General features: G+C 37.0%; 1 long non-coding RNA gene across 1 annotated transcript in view; it reads left to right on the top strand.

Moving 5' to 3' along the window:
* The window catches only part of LOC122812014, a 304457-nt gene that overhangs the window by 195172 nt on the left and 87530 nt on the right, over positions 1 to 21755 (top strand). Inside the window, exon 2 of the long non-coding RNA XR_006366327.1 lies at positions 141 to 170. This is a non-coding gene — a long non-coding RNA (uncharacterized LOC122812014). The remainder of the gene's footprint in view (positions 1 to 140; positions 171 to 21755) is intronic.

Raw genomic sequence — 21755 nt, 5'->3', positions numbered from 1 at the left:
TTTGCTGTTTTCAGGAATCATTCTTTTGTGTTTTTGTTTTTCCATTGGGTTCTCCATCTTTATGACAGTCTTCTGATGAAGTACAGAAAAGCTACTTAATAAAATTGCTAACTCTTGTTTGAATGTTTTTTTCTTTGCAGTTTCTTTTTCACAACTGGAAAACATAAAATGTAAGTATTAAAAATAATAGAACAAGTTTTCTCCATCTAAGAGTACTGCTTTTTAATGAATGAGAAAATTATTAGTATTGCAAGTTTTATACTGTCATATACGGAAACAGTTAAGGTAAAAGAATTAAAAGTCTTCACTAGTTCAAACTGACCAAACAAGAACCTCATACAAAAAGTATATTACAACATATATGCACACAATGAGGCCGTACAAATAAGGAGAGTGACAGGTAGTGCAAGATGGAGCTGCATTTAATGGATAAGCCAGAAAAACATGACTTATTGCTAAAAACTAACTAATCTTTTCATTCATTCTTTCATTATTTCATTCATTTTTTGATTAGCATTTTATCCAGTTCATTGTTACTGGGGGAAGCAGGGGTCTAGGCTAGCACTCAGTGGGTGCAGGGCAGAAAAATTCACATCAGCAGGATGTTAGTGTGCCTCAGGATACACACACACACACCTACTAGTAGCTGGGAAGGTTTCCAATTCATCTATGGCATATCTTTGGCATCACATAGAAAACAGAGAACACAGGATCCATTGAATCTTGGGTCATTAGATGAAACTGTATAATTAACTTTAAATATTCTCCTTTTGGCCCACCTCCTGCTCTTTCCTTTCTGATTTGCTGCTCTGCCATTTACTGTTTTTGCACCAGTGCCTTTAGTCAGTCAGACACTTCCAATACATTTTTTTCAAATATATTTTTACTGCATTTTTTATTTTTATTTTAATACAAGAAAAGAATATCATGGAAAAATATAAGAACAGGTACTAGGAATATCAAGTTGCAGTAATCCTAATAAAGTATATATAACATGAACCATCAGTGTTAAACTAACAATATGCAAAATTAACTAACAATCAAGCTGTTCATATTGAGCTATAATACAGAAAAATACACAGAGATAATATACAGATGACATTAAAACACTTGCATCAAGACATTCTAGCCTACCTAACTTACGTTATATCTTGTACTAACTATATACAGTGATGTCAACTTGAATGTTCATCTTATATGTATTACCGTGACCTGACCATTGTTGTTGTGGGTAAACATTTTACAATACTACATATCTTTAGTTTCCCTTGGTTACATAGAAAAATACCGATGTTGTAGTCCCTCATTCATAAACCAGTTTTGACCTAAGATTTCTATAAGCATTTTCCAATGTTTCTGATAATAGGATATATATATATATATATTTGTTGGCTTCTTGTAATTAGTTTACTGGCTAATAAGTACTTTATAGCCATTACTTTAAATTTGCCCTATGTGATTTTACTTCTATCTAACCAATTTTGGGCTACGTACGATTTCATCATTGCACACAGTGTGACTATGATGTGTTTATTTTCATAGGAAAAATTGGTAGGGAATGCATGTAAAATTGCCATTTCCCTTGACAAGGTAGATTTAGTGTATCCCTTTTTTCTAACTTGGCTCTTAATGAACACCATAATTTGTAAACATTTTTGCAGCTCCAAAAAATACGAAGAGTGTCTGCAACGCTGTTTGGGCATATGGTGCAGTAAGGAGAGTGTGAGGGATTAATTTTACTTAGAAAAAGTGGTGTGTGATAAGCATTGTTATTAATCATAATTTGGGTGTAAATTAGTTTTTTGAGGGGGGTTAGTTTCTAAGTAAGCTCAATTGCAGCATATTTCTGTTCAACAGTGATCTTATTATTTTTCTCTTCCCAAAATGTTGAATATAGAAGTGCATCTTGATATTATTTTTTTGTTATTAATCTATAGATATTTGGTAACATTTTAGATCTCAAAAGTAACAGGCTAATAATTTGTTGATATAGCTGCATGTCTTGGTTATCTGTTTTAACAGTTATAGTAATTGTGTTAATCAGGTTTGTTAATTGGTTGATTATGGTGTTATAACTTTTATTTACTTCAAATCTTTGCCTAATGTTTTCATTTGAAAGGCTTTTGACTTGATAGAGATCCCATACGGTGATGTTTTTGATTTTGAGGTACTGAGTCAGGTTTATCATAGTATTATTTAGTTTAATATTAGGGTTAAGGTGTATTGGTTGTCCCAGTATCAAAGTATCTTTGATTTAGGGAGGATACCAGCTTTTGAAATATTAGTGTGTTTCTTATGATTATGGGGTGGACCTTAAAATACTTTAACATCTAGAACTCAAAAAGGGTACTGCTTTAGGATTTAAATTACATGAGATTAGATGAATGTTGTTGTTGTCTTTCATCTTTTCCTGGTTAGGGGTCGCCACAGTGGAACTCCGGTCCGCTAATGATTGGCAGTAGATTTTTTTTCACGAATGCCGAGGTGCCAGCTCGACATCCAACCTTCAACAAAGGCACGCCCATTTACGCATGTCTTTCAAACCCAACCATGGGGAGGACATGCAGACTCCACACAGAAGGCACTCCCTGCACTCTAGCCAAGAATCGAATGGGAGAACCTCTTGCTGTGAGGCAACAATGCTACCGCTGCACCACCGCGGATAGTGAGAGATTAGATGATTGTAATATATTTTAATCCATATTGGATACCATGCTTTTTTGAATGGTTCAAAATTTGCTATTTGTATAATTCGACAAGCATTGCTATAGTATGTTTGGAATTCAGGTAGGCCTAGCCCCCCTTTTTGTTTGGGTAACATTAATCTAGAATATTTTATTCTTGTATTTTTTGGATGCCAAATAAATTTACCTAGTAGTGTTTCTAGTTTGGAGAAGAAGTTTTTGGGTATATTTTGATTAATAGCACTAAAATGAAACAATAATCTTGGAAGAATATTCATTTTAATTACAGCCATCTTAAACAGTTGAGATAGATTGAGATTTAACCATCTCTTTGTATTCTCAGTGATAGTAGTCCAGGTTTTGAGCAAATCAGATTGAGGGTGAGTGAACATGGTACCCAGATATTTAAGATTATAATTGACGTTTATTTAAGTTTCAGGGAAATATAATTCTTTATGTCCTAGAGTATTTGGAGGGAATATGACTGATTTTTTTGGGTTAATGGCATAATTGGATATGTTTGAGAATTTTTCAATTGAATTTAATATCTTATTCAAATCTGTATTTGGGAATTCAAAATAGATGTTTAAATCATCAGCAAAAGCTGTATACTTTATTGGGATTTTTGAAATATTCATAAGATGGTGATAAGTTCTTTGTGATATTTTAAAGAAGTAGAGGTTCTATGAATATATTATGGTGATAGTGGGCATCCTTACCTTGTACTGTTCACAATTTGAATAGGTTTTCATTGCTTTTTATTTATAAATAGTGTTGTTGTGGCATTATTGTATAAAGCCCTAACCATGTTTATATAGTCTTCAGGGATGCTAAAGCTCTTGAGTATCTTTAATAAAATATCAAAATTTACCCTGTCAAAAGCTTTGGTTGCATCTACTGAGAGTGCATGGCTAGGGCATTTATCATTCACTTTTAAACTAATGATTGGATCAATGGTGAGTGTATTGTCATATATTTGTTGGTTTACCTTTACAAAGCTGAATCACAGTGGTGCAAATGCTCATATGAGCAACTCGTAACCACGAAAGTGAAAACAGCGACAGTTTGTAATGTTCGAAAATCAGCAAATCGAAAAACAGATTTGCTGATTTTTTGAACATTAATGTCGAATAAAAAATGTAATAAGGTTTTTAGGAGGGGGCAAGCCCCCCCTGCATCGCCCCTGTGGGGGACTGCACCCCCACCACACCCCCCTACTTTAATATTCTAACTCCGAGATCGCACTACTGTGGGGAAAGGGACCATTTCCCGATCCCCACTATAGGGCAATCCACCCCAAAATACCGAATGTGCAATGAGCGAATGTCAATGTGGATTCAGTCATTGCACATTCAATCCCTTTTCCATTCTGCATTTGCAAACTTCGCAAACTGTCACTCAGACAATTGCTGTTCGCCCTTGTGCAATACGCACAAATGAAGGTAAAACTATTTGTCTGTTGTTCATAAAACCTAGTTGTTCAGAAGATAAGATAAGAGGTAAGATTTTTTTTATTCTACTGGCTAGGACTGTAGAAAGAATTTTTTTATCAATATTTATGAGTGCTATCGGCCTGTAATTATTTGGATTTGATGCTTCAGTCTTGGGTTTTGGTAGGAATATAGTTTTTGAGTTATTGATATACAAGTCTGTGGTACCATACATTATTATGTATTCATATACTTCCAGTAATATTGGAGCTAATTGTTTTTTGAAAATCTTGTAAAATTCTGCCACATAACCATCTGGCCCTGGTGATTTGCCTAGTTTCAACCTATTTATAGCGGCAATAATTTCCTGTACATTTAAGGGAGCTTTGAGGTTATTTATTTCTGCTTCATTCGGCACTGAAAATTGTAACTCTTCAGTAAATTGATGAAATAATGATTCATTAAACTGGTTGTGAGGGCCATATAGATTTTCCAATACATTTTTATGGGGGGGAAACAACTCATAGAGTAGTACTTGACCATTACATATGACTTTAGTAAAGTCTCAGTCACAAATTTTGACCAACAGATCATTTTCCTTACATTTTACTGCAATATTCTTTACTGTGATACTTCTCATCTATGGCACATTTTTCACTGTTCTTGACCTGTTGCACCTTCTTAACAGAAAACCTGTTCAGTTTGACTTTTCTTGTCCACTTTACTCCAACAATGTTGACCATTGTGTGGTACATACATACAAATTCAAATTCTGAACTTTACTTTCATATAAACAGGTTCAGTTATTTTGTTGTCAGGAGCTACTTTCACACCTACATTGGATGTTAATGGCATTTCTGACTAATCTTGTATGGATAAAAATAATTTCTCATATTCTTGCATAGAATCATAGACAACTCAGTTCATGCATCCACCTTCATTTTAATTATTGCTCCTGGCATCTCACATGATAATTTCCTACCAAGTCTTTTTCATGTTCTACAGCTTTAAACACATCTGGTCAGTTCACCATACTCATCTTCTGCATCTGGTGCTATTTTGTCTGACCCCTCATCATTTTTTGCTCCCGCCATTATACACAACTGTCTTCATTAATTTGTGACATTTTACAATATACTTTTGTCATTAAGTTTCTTTTTGCCAATTTTTTATTGCATAATCTCTCAACATGACCATTCTCTAAAATGCTGTAGTCTTTTTGTTTAATCTAACACATATCAACTTTATGGGCTGTTATTTCACACTGAAAACATACTTGCATTTCTAGGATATTTAACAGACTTTTTCTTTAGAAGTGCATTCATTGATATCCTGGTATAATTTTAATGTGCTATGTCCACCACCCTTTCCCCTCTTTGGATCACATTCCCTCGTTGTGACATCCCCAGCCTCCACCAGGGAATTTTTTTTAGGGAATACCCATGGAACCACCTTTACCTTATGGAGGACATGCCTATCCCTCCCTGCCACTCTGTCAGGTACCTGTGCCACTAATCAAATGTGGGTTGGCAGGGCAGTAGTCAGGGCTTTTCCTTCTATGTCACCAGAGTGGCTCACTTAACTAAATACATTAAATTTCTCTGAACACATGTACTTGTATATCTGTGGTTGTGTATTTTTTACTGTGTTATGTTTTTAACCAGATTCATTACAAATGCTACTCTTGGCAAAGACACACTGCCATGGGGGTAACCATTTGAAATGTCAGGAACTGCTAGAGCAAGTCCCAAAATATGGAGACTTAATGGCCGAAAGATCAGACTTGTATATATATATCAAGTCAGAGATGCCATTTCTTAGAATATTTCCTTTTGTCTGAAGTATTACAATCTTGGAGTTGGTATATATATCAGTTTGGTGTTGTTGAGGCTTCCCCCACATGGAGAGGGGTGCGGGGGGAACAGTTTCCCTTTTTAGTTTTAGATTCGTTCTCTTTCTGTGTTTTGGTCTTGTCAGCACTTGGCATTTTGAATGCAGTCATTTCAACAGGGAGCCCTGCCGTGGTTCTAGCCTGATCATATTTTGAATATCTTTGTTTATCAGGTCAATTATAATATGTTTCATGGCCATGCAAATAGGATTCATCAGGCTGATGGGCCCATAATTCCTGGGGTCATTGGTCGGGTCACCCTTGTGGAATTGTATCACTACTGCTGTGCACCAGTACCACCAAACTCAGGACAAATATTTTAAGAAGAGTCTCTGTCAGGACTGATTTGAACTGTTAATTAAGTAGCCAGGTATATTATCAGGTTCCAGAATTAAGTGTTTTTGTCTTGGAGAATGCCTTCAGTACATGTTCTTGATGATGGGGTATCTGACAAATTCAGGATAAGTCAGCTTTGGTTAGTCATTTTACTGATTTTGCTCACTAGTATGTTGGCAATGTCTATTGAATCAACATAGGTGGTGCTATTATGAATATGCTCAGAGCAATTTTGGGTGTTTTTTCTCAGTTTTAGTTTGTAGTTGATTTTATGATGTTATCCTTTCTATGAGGATCTTTTGATCTGCTATATACTTTAAGAATTTTTTTTCTTGTTATTGTAGAGTTTATTTATATTGCTGAACCACGAGGATGGTTTGTTTTTAAACTTCTCATTATTAAAATCTGGTTGAGGCTGTCAGTTCTCTACATTAATCTAAGTACAGAACTCCTTTGTGAAACTAGTTGTTGTGGCATTGTCTTGGGTAATGCTGCTATAACTGAATTTTTAACTTCATCATAGAATGTGACGAGAATAGTACAATTGAAAGGGTGGCACAGTAGTGTAGTGGCTAGTGTTGCCACCTCACAGCAAGAGGTTCTCAAGTTCGATTTTCAGCTGGGGTGCCTTCTGTGTGGAGTCCGCAGGTCCTCCTTGCATTTGCGTGGGTTTCCGCTGGGTGCTGTGGTTTCCTCCCACATTCCAAAGACATGCAGTAGGTGGATTGGACACTCTAAACTGGCCCTAGGTGTGAGTGTGTGTATGTGAATCTGTGAGATGCACCATCTGAGGAAGGTTGGGCCTTGGGCTAGCAACCTGAGCCCATAAAACCTGTAACTGCTACAGAAACAATGAGAGCTGAGTGGTGCTCATTGCCCAATTTACCACATGGTGTGTAAACTGGAAAGACAGAGAGAGAGCAATTGAAACCCTTAAATTCTGAAATAGTATTTTCAGTGGTTTAGAGATTTTGAAGGTGAAACAATAGTTTATGATCTGAATTAACTGGTAAAGGAGATACCAGGGGAATAATATATGAATAAGTTATATTTGTAAGAACAAGGTCCAAAATATTATACTCTCTAGTAGGTTTGTTAACAATTTGGTCAGGGATATTTTTTATTAAATCTATAAACATTTGACCATATTTTGTATTGGAGGTATCGGTATTACAGTTTATTGAGAGGTAGTCAAAGTATCCTAAAATAATGAGGTTCTTGTTTGTAGAGAGTTCATCAAGTACATTTAGGAACCTTACATAATTTTCAGGCGATCTAGAGGGTGTCATATAACAGGCTTTAAATTGGCATTTGGTCTTGTTTAGTGGGATTTGGAGCTCAATGAGATCCATTTGTGAGTCTCTGGAAATCTGCTTAGTGGTGTTGATACGATCCCTAACATATACAGAGATGCCACTTCTAGATAATATCAGCATTTTGAGTCCAATCATCTTGTTTCAACAAGATTACTTAACTCTAGGAAGATCTAGTCCATTTAAGGCTATATACTTTGTTGGCCTTTTTGTGGCCATGTGCGGACACACATGCACATACGTGTGTGCGTGTGTATGGCTGTGTGCATGTATGCATGTGTGTGTGTTTGTTTGTATGTATGTGCATGCTTGTTTATCTGTTGATCTGTGAAGAGTTCCCCTTTTTAAATTACCCACATGTTCTGTACAAATTTGTCTCATTATGCTTCTGAAAAAAGAATTAAATTAACTTTAGTGCAGTACAGCTTTCCATGGACTACTTCAAGGATTCATAGCATTGTTTTCATGCACAGGATCTCAAAATGTAGCCAGAGAGATCAGTGTATCTGGACTGGGAGGTTTTAGAGGTGGCATCATTTTTTTTTGTGGATAATGCGGTTCTGGCTTAACAGGACCTTAATCTCCACCCTACATGACAAGGGTCATGGTTATTGCTAGCAGAAGATTAGATTGCCCCTACCCCTAACTCTACACTTTACCTTATAAAAAAAATCCATAACACTATACTACACAAGACAACTCAGATACACACACTACATACAAAAACACATGGATACACAACACTAGATCTATCCCTTTACTTAATTCTTACTCTTAACCCTAACCTGCAAACATAATCAATGTCTGATAAAATGAATGGCATCCATACATCTATATCGATATAGATATATATCTATTATATATATATATATATATATATATATATATATATATATATATATATATATATATATATATATGACTGTGCTTGTGTGTGTGCTGAGTGGTGTGTTATGTATAAAACACAACAATGTATGATCTAACTAAAAAAAATTCTCTATAAGCACAGAAACCATACCTGGCTTAGTCATTACTCATTACCATCAGGTATGCTCACATTAATGTAATTCTTTAATAACAGTGAATATTCTTCACTGCTCCTTCTTATCATATTCAGCTAATTTCTTCTAAAAATAAAGTTGTAATCCTCTCATGGTGCTATTACAATTTACTGCTACTTTATTCTGAGGTCAAAAGCAGAAGATGGTGAGTTCAAGGTAGGAGTTTGTTTTCACATAAACATCTTAAGCTCAGCATGACTTGCTACTAATTTAAAATGTAGACATTTTTTCATATGAGCTTGGCTTCTTGCTTAAGAACAACACCTTGTTTAAATAGTTTGTCTGTGACTCATAGCAGTGAGTATTTAAAACAAGTTTAGTAGGTGCCTGTAAATAACTGAATGAATGTCTTTATTGCAACATCTAAAAATTGGGACACTTCACCAGTAATTCCCATCTTTCACATGTTTTCTGGCAATCAGATGTAGTTGCTTCCTTCTTCATTACATTACCTCCTATCCTGCAAATTCAGTGTGTGATCTGTGCAGCTTTACTTTTTTTGCCTTATTTAAAGCTCCTTCATAGATTGTTTGCATTTAGATCCCACAAGACACTTGGTTGTTTACGTCACCTCTTGGAAGAAACCATGGCCTTCCAACTGGCTACTGTTTTGGGGGTATGATAACCGCAGGTAGGTGGTGGCTGGGGGATTAGGGGGTAAGTGATGATCTAATGGTGCAGAGGACTTTCCATCCTTCGTCAAAGAGACATACAAATAACTATTTGCTGCTAGAAAAGGTCAGATCCCTAAGTTGCAACCCTTTCTTCTTCCGTTCTCCTCCTTACTGTATTTCACATAAAATTGAAAATGTCCTGCAATGATTATGGTGTCAATTGCCTAGGCAGTGATTTCATCCTAGTAAACACCCTCTGTGTTAAACAGTGTTTCCTGAGGTACATGCTGAAGTTTTCTCAGCTGAGCATCTGCTTCTACACCCTCCTTCTTCCTCTTCTCTGCCTCCTTCCCCTGAATGCCTATATCATATTCCTCCATATCATCTTTCTTGCAGACTGAACAAATATAAAACTTAAAATTAATATCCAAGTTTATCAAACTATTTTAATATTTCAGTAACTTTCCTCACTGCACCCTGTAGCAGTGTAAAGTCTTATTGATTCTGTCGCAGCATTTTCTCAAAGACAGTACAAGCTATATGATCATACCCTCTGAGTGTATGAGTAGCCTCATTCTTCATCTTTTCTGCCATATTTTGGATCTAGCTCCGGTCCAGCTGTTTGCTTTCATAAGCATCCATGAACCCCTATTCCTGAGCATTGCATACTTTACTGACTCTGCTAGAAAAAAGCATGGCCACTTCTTTTCTACTTCCCACCCTATTCTATGCCTCTCCTCTCCTATCCTAATCAATCACAACTCCTCTCTATCACCCACACTAGAACAATGCTACAATAAAGTAGTTAATTCGAAACCAACCAACAGGAGTGGCCTTAGGTCAACTGGTGCCCTAGGCAAAAGGGATCCACGGCGCCCCCCACCACACCACCTGGTGCCCCCGTCCTAGTCTACCTACACCAAAGAAATACTGGAAAAGTGCCCCTACTACAGCGGCGCCCTAGGCGGCCGCCTAGTTGGCCTATGCCTATGGCCGGCTATGCCAACCAACAATATAGATTGCATCACTGCCTCAGTCAAAAACAACTAATTGTCTTGAACTAAATAATTCTCTGTTGTACTCACAATTAATTATCTTCAAACTATTGCAAAGCCCTGAACAATTCCCATCTCTTCACTCCAGTCATTCAACCTTACATTATTAACAGACCTCTACATTCCACTGATAAATCCTTACGCACAATAACTAAACCTAACAACAATGCAGGATACTGCCTGTATTCACACTGCATTGCTAACAGCTGGAACCCCATCTCACCTCCCTTAAGAACAGTCTGCAACCTGAAAAACTTTAAATGGCAGCTGGAACAACAGCTGATAGATACATGACTGCACCTGCAGTACCTCTGTTAAATTGATACTTATATAGCTGTACGAATTTGTGCCATAACTCTGCAGCACAAAACTTAATGTACTATTAGCACAACTATATCCTCCTCTATCATCTCATCTCCTTTATGTTCCTTGTCCCTCCTCCCCTACTTCCTTTCCTTGGGCTGCTGTAACTCTTTACCTTATCTTCCTGTATCCTAGATTTTGAACAAGTCTTTATGGTAACAAGTACTCATACATAAAACTTGACAATTTATGCATACTGGTGATATTCTACTGCAAATACTCCCTGTATTTAAAAAATACATATTCATATACAACTTATTTACTGTTGTTTTTAATCAAAACTGCTTGTTAATGATGTAACTGATGTCAAGGATGCCTGAATAATGTAACTGTTGCTCATGAATGAAACTGACTGTAAATGATGAAACAATGCAAACGATGTTCATGATATTTTTATAAATGAGCTTTTCTCTCTAGGCTTCTGCTGAAAAAGGGTACTGCTCATTTGGACTTTCCTGGTAAACAAATGCCAATAAATAACTAATGCATATAAATCCCTCTTAGAAAAGGAGCCTTAAGATCCTGATAATTAAAATATGAGCTTAAAACTGTAACTGTTATTTCTCGACTGCTTCTCTGCCCTTATATGAGATGCACTGATGACTATTTCATGCACTTAAGCATGCATTTTATCGCCCTTTTCTCTTGCAGAAGAATCCTTACTCTTTAAGCTGGTATAATTCATGCTTTTCAAATTAACGTATTTTGACAGTTGGCTAGCAACACAAAACATGATGTACAGCTCAGAATGTGTTAAACTTTCACTCATGCATGACTGAGCAACACACACTGAATTACATCTGCTGTCACAAAAGTTTGCCACTGAAGTCTTAGAACGTACACTAACCAAATACATTTTTAATTGTTGTAGCTTGCATATCACCAGTTGGGATATGGCAAAAACAATAACTTGCTAAGGAGTGCTGAAAAGGGTCTAAGAACCAGTCTACCCACCCAGTTAACAAACACAAATAATAAAAAAAAATTCTTCTATGATGGACTGGTGGCAACAAAATTGATATGGGAGTGCAAGTTCTGTCTTGTTTATATTTGTTTCCAAAATGCCCACTGTATTTTAGAGTTATATACACAAGGATTTACCTCTGTGTTATTTATTATGTAAAAATAATGAGGCTGAGGAGAGTTAGCAGGTTTAATCTCATTTGTTGTCGCTGCTGCTGACAACAAAATCAGAATACATTATGGGGGGGGGCTTGGTTTGAAGTTTATAGTTAAGTCATTTTGTTCAGTTCTCTTTCTGGCCTGGATGCAGCCTATTATGGAGCACATGAACAAAAAGTGATCAAACATAAGAGAAGTAAACCTTAAGTGTTCGGCTAAAAGGCATGGCCACTGGACACATCATCAGATTGTGATGCGATCCCTGTCTCATCCTGATTTAGTCTTGGCAGACAGAGAATTCTGTATCTTGCATAAAACCTTTCTTCACCAGATGGCAACTGATCTCTGGCCACAGCAAGGCAGCTCACAGGTTTTTTCCAGCTGGGACTTATGAAAAAAAACACTTTCTTGCAAGAGCAGATCTTATGTCAGTGAAGTACCTATACCACGTCAACTTGAGATAGTTAAAAATTAAAAGCTGGTAAAATTTTAAAGATACAGTCCTAGACATGTATAGGTACCATATTACATGGTACCTAGAGCATACAAAAATCATTCCCATTAAACTTTGTCTAAAAATAAATGTAGTTATTTATACAATTTGTACATTTGTATTAGAAGCAAAAGCTTCATTTCTGTATCTGCTTTATGTACATACCCAGACTCTGCCTTATACAAAAAGACCACTATAAAATGAGCAATACCTTGAGTACTTATACAATTATTAAACATAATGAAATTAATATGGGACATAAAACACTATCCTATAGAGTTTAATAAAGCATGCCCTTGCATTGTCTTTGTCCTGTTTATTTTTTTTGGTAAAAATTAACAAAAATGATTTCCATATGCTGGAGATGGGTCTATATCAGTTTGTCAAAGTCTAATTACAGCAAACAGCCATCCATCAAACATTCACATCAGTGAACATTTTTCCCAGGGAAGGAAATGACTTGGCCAACATATGGAAATGTACCCCTTTCCCCCCTGTAGTGCAATTTTGGAGTTGGTATATATAAGTAGGGGGGTTGTGGGGGGTGATGTACTGTGGTGTATGTGTTGGTTGGTTTGTTGACCAAGTCACATCCTTCCCTGGGAAAAATGTTTGCTGATGTGAAAGTTTGATGATCGGCCATTCTGTGATTTCGGTTTGAATAACAACATTCGCTGTAATTAGACTTCGATGAACTAATATAGACCCACTGGAGGCACCATGTATGCCATGAACATTTAAAAAAAAGCACTGAGACAGTGTAATGGATGAATGAATAATGAATCTGTTAATATTGCACATATGTGCAATCTTTAATGCAGTCATTAAAATAGTAATCATTTTAGGCATAAATATTTCAAAATAGAAGCAGCCAAAAATGTTATTACCCATCACAGTGCTGTACTGTAAATAATATAATCAGTTAAAAACAAATTGAACCAATGCCTTACATAAAGTAGGAGCACAAAGGGGGAAATTGACCAGAAATATCCCTACAATTAAAACTTTGAGGGCCAAATGTAGAACTGATGCTCTTAAAGCAGGACATTGTTAAGCACCAATGCTGAGTAATATTCTGATGGTAGAATATAGAGCAGATTCTCTATTTTATGGTTTGTGTTACTTAGCTATGTGAAAGCATGAAGCATCATGGAGAGGGAACGTGCAAGTTTAACTGGCGTGGGGGAGGAGAGCTTTTCAGTGTCTCTGCATTTTACACATATTTAGAAACAATTTGTTATTCTTGAAAGTATACTTTATAGCCAATACTTATGATAGAGTTGCTTTGGAAAGCAGAACTGTTCAGTTTCAGAGATGAACTGAATTCCTAATCTAAAACTCTGTTCTGCAATGATGCTCCAGGGCTTGGATGTGACCCTTAGTTCTTGGCCTAAAGAAGCAGAAACAATTTCTCCATGAAACACTACAAGACCCTAGATCAGAAAATTGACAGCTATCTCACTGTAATCAGAGGTCTCAATGAAAAACTGAACGTATATCTTTTTCATTGGCTACTTGGAAGCTCATCTCATGTGGAGCTGGATTTTGCTAATGTTCAGAATATGACTAATATTATAAAGCATGCTTTCACTTCTTTTTTTTTAATTTCTCCAAATCGTTTGGGTTTCTAATACCACGATATAAATGGACCCCATTGCTAAGTCAAAGTACGATTAATGTTCATGAAATTAGTATTGTTTCAATCTTTGATGTCAATCAGAAGTGCTCTTTGCAGCACCCACAATTTGCCCAGTAATGGCTCCTTCTGCAATTTGTACAAGGTTATATGTACTGGTAACATATCTAAATGTGATCGTAGATTATTTTTTGTAAGACCCTTTGCACCTACTACTATTGGAACTATCTCGGTATCTTTCTTCGACATTGCTCTCGTTTCTGCCTGCAAATTCTGATATTTTATGACTTTGCGTTTCTCTGTACACAAGACACTGTAGTCACTAGATGTGGCGATTTCAATGATCAATGCTACTTTTGGCTTCTTTTCATGGGCCACTATATTTAGTTTTCTAACATCTGTCTTTTGAACTGTTGGTAATGAGTGATCCCATGTGATGTAGACTTCATCATTTTCTATGATCCTCTGTGGCTCATGTTTCCAGTGTTTTTCATGCAACTAATACCATAATGTTTGCACAATCACCAGTGCAACAGTCTTACCACATTATTATGTCTTTCAGTATACAGTCCTTCTGCCATTAGTATGTCACAATCAGCAATGAGGTGTGCAACTGTTTCAAGTTTTATTTTACAAAACTCCATTGGCTGTTTCTCCCACATGTTCAATGGACTTTGTAAACCAACGTGTATGCAGCCCACGATCTTGGGCCGCCAATATTAGCCTTTCATCTCTTGGTTTGAATTTGCATCTCCTTAACCATTCCTGCATTCAATCCTGATCAACATGAGGTTCTTCCAGAAGTTTTCTATACTTGCAGCTATATTTATTCATTTTCCACATTTATTGCCTTCTCATCTGATCCTTCACTTTATATTCTTTCTTTAGTTTTTTTGGCACATTCAGTTGCTACCTGATTTTTATCTACTTCTTTTTTAATTTCCATTCCCGCTCGATGCAGATATGCTTCTACTAGATTAAGCAGGGAAGTCATCTTAGATTTATTCTCCTCATGTTTCAAAATTTTCACTATGTTTGGGTCTTGTGAGGTCAGCAGATATGTGTGCAGTCCCACGATTGCAGATCTATACATGTAACTGATTTCAAGGAGGCCTATCCCTTCTTTGGAATGGGGAACATATAATCTTGGTATGCACTGATTTTTATAAATCATTTGGTGAGCATGAAGCATACTTCTTGTCTTCCTGTCTAATCTATCCAACATGTTTTGGGGCCATTTAGTCACTCCAAAACTGTAAGTTAGGACAGGAAGAGCAAATTGGTTTATAGCTTGAATTTTGTCCTTAGATGTCAATGCTGTTTTCAGGATTAATTTGTCTTTTAAAGTATTCCTTATTAAGTTTTATTTGCATTTGCTCATGTTTTATTGTTGATCCCAAATATTTATATACTCCCTCTTGCTCAAGTTCTTTTATATCAAATTCTTGTTCCAAATTATTTTTTGATGTTGCAGTTTTCCTGCTTCAAAGGTTGCTTTTGCACATTTATCAAGACTAAATGACATTCTTATATCATCAGAAAAAGTTTTGACAACTTGCAGTTGTGCTTTCAGTTTCTCATCTGATGAGCTATACAGTTTTAAATCATTGACAAAGAGAAGATGAGAAGTCTTTACACTTTGTTGTTTTCTAGGAGCCAAATTATAGTCATAGCCTAAGCTGTTAAGTAGACAGCTTAATGGGTTAAGGGCAACACAGAATAACAGCAGTGACAAAATGTCACCCTGGAATATCCCTCTTTGAATTTTTATACCCGGAATAATAATTTATCCTTTATCATGGCTTAATTGCAAAGTGGTCTGACACTGTTTTATGGTCACTGTAATGTAGTCGATCAGTATAGGGTTTATCCTATAAATTTTTAAGCACTCTTTTAGCCATGACTGTTGTATACTATCAAAACCTTTTTTATAGTTAATCCATGCCATACTTAGATTCTTCCCCTTTTTACAGTTCTCCACCATGACTTTAACAACAAATGATCCTTTCTTCCATATGACTTTCTTTTATTGCCCTTTTGTTCTACTGCCATAATTGAATTTTCTTCTAAATGACTATAAACTCTGTTGGCATCAATTCCAGTGTATAGTTTATACATCGCTGGAAGGCAAGTTATTGGTCTATAGGTTTTAGGGTAGCTTGCAGGTTCACCCTTAAGTAGGAGCATTGTTTTTCTTGTTGTTAGCCAGGCTGATGTCTGTTCAGGGTGTCCATATAAATAGTTCTTACTCATAGCTAAATCTTCGTGCAAAGATGTTAATACTTTTAACCAGAAGTTAGGTACTGCATCTGGGTCTGGGGTTTTCCAGTTAGAGGCTTTTCTTAACTTTGTTTCAATCTCTGTGGCTGTTACTTCATCCCATTTCATATCATTTACCTTTAAACTTCTTATTCTTTGTTTTACTTCTTCTATCTATTTAGCATCTTTGTTATGTTCCACAGGATCTTCATAAATACTTCTCCAAAATGTATCTATTTCTTCTTTTTTGGTGGTCTTTCAATTCATTTTATCTTGTTTCCTAATTCTCTGTAAAACTTTTTTGGGTCATCAATAAATTGCTTATTTTGTACTTTTCCTTTATATTTATCTGTGTATCTTCTAAGTTTTTCTTCCTGTGCTGAGATTTTTAGTTTATTTGTGAAAGTGCATGATAGATCTTGGTCTGTTCTAATACTGCGCATTGCTTTTATTACATCTATCTTTCTTAGTATTTTTGTTGATCTGTTCAGTCTTCTATATTCTTCTAATGACACTTCTTGTCTTAATTGCTTTATAGTCTTCGCTATTTGATACTCCCATGATGGTATTCGATTTCTCCCCTTCCTTTCCCTTACTAACCTGCGTTTTTGTGGTAGAACTTTATCAGTGATTAATTTAGCTGCACAGTATATCCTGTTTACTTCTGTTATACTGCATGCATCTCTATGGACAGTCCTAATTACTGTATTCATTTGTTTTATCAAACATCATGGCAAAAAGTAGGAGGTGCAGCACCCAGCAGGATAAAAACACTCTCATCAAACTAAACAACTAATTCAGAGGACAGATAAAGCCTACCAAAGCAAAATTTGAGGTACGGTTGGCCTCCCAGGCCAAGAACAACTACAAAGCATTCTGTAGCTATATATCTGCAACCTCAAAGGCAATACACAATTGTGTGCAGAGCTCATTGTAAATAGAGTCATCTATACTGAGCCAGAAGATATAGCAAACCTCCTGGCTGATACATTCAGCTCCAACTTTACCCCTCTCTCCCTCTCAACCTTGCCTCAGGAAATCTCATCAAATATAACTCCCCCTACTATCACTAGGAACAGATCTTTAATGCTCTCTCTAGGACCAAAAACACTGCATCAATGGGCCCAGACAATATCCCAGGATGCCTTCTAAATAGCATGAAGCATGACCTAACTGGGCCTCTGGAATTACTATTTAACTGTAGCCTCCAAACAGGCTTCATGCCTCATGAATGGAGAAAGGCAACAGTCATCCCTCTGCACAAAGGTGGGCCATCTATAGACCCTGGAAACTACAGACCCATAAGTCTCACTAATCTTATATGTAAAGCCATGGAAAGAATTATCATGGAGATGATCAATAGAGATACAGTAAACCTCCAGACACTGGACCCAACCCAGTTTGGTTTCAAGGGCAGATCATGTCTACTCATCCTGATAGACTTCTTTGAGAAGGTCACCAAAGCAATGGATGAGGGCAGAATTGTTCATAATGCCTACCTTGACCTGGCCAAGGCATTTGTCACAATACCCCACTCAGGCATTGTTGACAAACTCAAGAGGTTAGGTACAAACCCGTATGTCACCTGGTGGATAGCTAACTGGCTCACACATAGGACCCAGAATGTTAGAATTGGGGAGTCCTCCTCTTCAAAAAGGCCAGTCAAACGTGGAGTCCCTCAAGGATCAGTCCTTGGACCACTCTTTTTTGGTGTTTACTTCTCGGAAGTTAAGGCCAATGTCAGTGGTCTCTGGCTGACTAAATTTGCAGATGATTGCAAATTAGGAGCTGTCATTGAATCTCAAGCTGATACAAATGTTCTCCAGGAGGGGATGACACAGGCAAACAACTGGTGTCAGAGCTATGAATTAAAACTAAATGCCAAGAAATGCATAATAGTATCCTTTGGGAAGTCATCCATCCCTGGTAACTATCATATTGACAACACACCCCTTAGAATTGACCTAGTAGTCAGGGAATTAGGGACACACATACATAGTAATCTATCCTTTGACCATCATGTGTTTACAGTGGTAAGAAAATAATTTTATATTATGCAACTTATGAACACAGGTATGGCATCTAAGTCCAAGGAAGTCATTGTTCCACTGTATTCGGCATTCATTAGACCCTTCATTGAGTACAATGCCTCCTTTGGTATGTACCTAACCAGGCATTTCCAACAATTGGAACATCCACAGAGGTTCCTCGCTAAAAGAGTACAAGGCGTAAGCAAAATGTCCTATACAGACCACCTCAAGGCCCTATTACTGTTGTCTGTCTCCTACAGGCTTTTGAGGGGAGATCTATGCCTCGTATACAACACATTGTCAGACCCCACCTCTTATGGACCTCTTGCATAGGCACAAAACAAACAGCACCAGAATTACCCATTCTAAAGACTTAAACCTTGCCTGTAATATAAATAGGACCTGCTGGAGAGATAGGTATGTATTCCAGAGATTATCCCATCTATGGAACATGCTCCCCATCCATGCGAAGCAGAGTTCTGCCCTAACCCAATTCGATGGTAAACCAGCAATTCATCCCTGGTTTGGCACCTATGTCTTTAATGGATGCAGGTAACTTGTAAATGGTTCATCTCCCAGGCCCATGCTTACACTTATCAAGGGTATCAGAACTTGTCAGAGCTTTGGGATGCATGGCTAGGCTTAAAAGGGCCCTTGTGGCCGTTAGCCTAGTAAACACCAATGAACCTATGAACTTCTGACTTTTTGGGTTTTATTGATCTTCTGCAGTCTATTTCTTTCATTGATTTTAATATGTCTATCTCTCTATTAAATCAAGCAACTCTTTTCTTAGCTCATTTTCTTCTAAACTAAGGGCACATTTTTTGTTTTCCATTTCCTGTGGGCATTCTATAGAAAGCTCTATAACATCTTCCGATGGCACATTCTCTTCAGTTTCAGCCTGTGCCATCCGTTGCTCTGTCATATGGGAACTCACTGGCCAAACACTCCTCAACATTGATTGGGTCAGTTTCCACAGTTTCCTATTCCTTCCCTTGCTGGCCAGCTTCAAGTGAACATTTATCCTGGTTTCCTGTGGAAGGCTCCAAAATATCTTCATATGGCACCTGACTAATTGCTTCCTGTTCCAATGGTTTCCCCTTAATTTGGATATTCATTGCTCTACCTGTTGTGGTGCTTTCTGAATTTGATTTTCTACACTGAATTCTTCACTTCGCAGGTAGTCCATAACCTGAGTCTACTTCTTTAACATCTCCGTTACTATTCTCCTTTTCTACTTTTCCTCTTTGCCTTTTTATTTTTTGTATTGTAAAAGTTTCCATGTCTGGATTCCTTTGCCTGTATTTCTCTTCAAATATCTTTGGTGCTACTCTTTTTGTACTGGCTAGTTTTGCTTTCTCATTTGAATAAATATTACATCATATTAAATCTCTTTTTCTTTCCCATGTCCATATTTCTTCTTCAGATGTCTCCTGATCTACCTGCTTCACCTTACTTTGGGGACTTGCTCCATCATGCTGTGATGTGTTAGACCTTCTACAACAAATCCTTCACTTCACAGGCACTCCATAACTTTAACTTCTATTCTTTTGACTTCTACTTTACTAATCTTCTTTTTACATTCCCTCATTGTGGTATTTTTTATTGTGAAATTTTCCATATCTGGATGCCTTTGCTTGTATTTCTCTTTGAATATCTTTGGGGCTGCCTTCTTTATATTGATTAGTTTGGACTTCGTTGCATAAATATTGCACCATATTAAATCGCTCTTTCTCATGCCCATATTTCTTTTTTATACTTTTTAAAAATATCTAGCTTTTGTTGTTTATATTTTTGCACTTCCTCAGATGCTTCTTTTTCCAAACAGATCAAAGTTTTTTATCTATATACTGTTTTTCACAAATCTGTTGTATTAATGAATACAAATTTTTATTTGATGCTTCTGACAGTTTTTCTTGTGGAAATATTTTTCTTTCCTTTCTCTTTAATCATTTTCTATATCTTGTGTCTGAAAATTCTTGGCTTTTTGTATAATAGTAACAATACATAATTTCCTCAATAGTCCACTTTATCATCTTTATGGCTCTTCCTTGGCCTATCAGTTTTTGTGATTTTTTTTAGACTACTACTTCCTTCTACAATGGGGGGGGGGGCATCTTCCCCTGGCCCTAGTCTGGCCCCATTGTAGGAATGTTTCCGTATTTTGAGGATTCTACACTGTCATCTTTTCCAGTCCTGGCACCAGTGTGCCTACCAAGATTGGGCACTTTTTTATCCTTGGTCTTGTGCACCCAGTTATCTTTTTTAATTTTAAGCTACTTCTGTCCATGATGTATGCTATATAAATACAGTCTATATATCAGTGTTGTCTTTGTGCGGTTTTGTGAAAAACAGGGTCCAACTCATGAAGGTACTCACCAAGACATGAGGATTAATTCAATTTCAGCAATACTTCCTTTATAAAAGACATGATGCATTTCCAGACCTGTTATCTGCTTAAGAATTGTAAAATGGTCTCAGATGTTACTTCCAAAAGTTTGTTTGTTATGTTTCTTACCTTGCCTCCAATCATTTTCCCAGTCAGTACATTGATGACCTGATATTTTTGTGTGATGGCAATATTTCCAAGGCCCAGCTTTTCATACAGGATATTCAACATAACAGTTTTGGTTTTATATTTGATGGTATAGAGTTGGGAAGAAATGTAACTTTTTTAGATATTTATCTATCTATGAGCCCAGATGGATGTTTACATACTTCGGTACATAGGAAGCATGATAAAGGAAATTTGTTCCTATATGGTACTAGTTGTCATCATGCAAGCAATACATCAAGCAAAATCTGAGGGTAATGCTACTCAATGCTAGAAGTCTAAACCTCAAAATGCACTCACTTGAGGGACTCCTTAAAATGGAGAACATTGACATCTGTGCAGTGACAGAGACCTGGTTCAAAGCTCCAGAGAGCACCCCTGCATTACCAGGCTTCAATTCATACCACACCTTTCGGCCACCTAACCCAGAAAGAAGCACTAAAGGTGGAGGCGTGTCCATATTCATTAAGGATATCCACACCTCCAGGCTAGTTGCACAGCATAATGCATCCGAGATTATCCAAGTGCAACTAACTCTGGGCAAGACCACAATCCAAATTGTAGCTTGCTACAGACCCACCACTATGCCCCAGGATTCACACTCCTCATTGCTTGATACACTGGAAAGTATTAGGGTACAACCCAACACCCTAATAATGGTCGATTTCAACTACCCCACCATTAACTGGGAAAACTACTCATGTACCAACTCTTTTGCTCAACGTTTTCTAGAATTCATAAATTCCAACACCTTGGATCAACTTATTTACACCTCCACCAGGGGTAGCAATATCCTAGACCTGGTCATTACCAACATGGGAAACCGGTGTTCCACACCAGAGGTCATTTCCTCGTTGGTCAGATCCGACCACAAGCTAATCAGCTTAGACATCCACATCCCACCCCCACCCCCA

The sequence above is a fragment of the Protopterus annectens genome, chromosome 9.part0, assembly GCF_019279795.1.
Source record: "Protopterus annectens isolate FY-2018-M chromosome 9.part0, PAN1.0, whole genome shotgun sequence".
Classification (NCBI taxonomy): Eukaryota; Metazoa; Chordata; order Ceratodontiformes; family Protopteridae; genus Protopterus; species Protopterus annectens.
The sequence above is the reverse complement of the archived record's forward strand: the minus strand, read 5'-3'. Positions and strand labels throughout refer to the sequence as shown.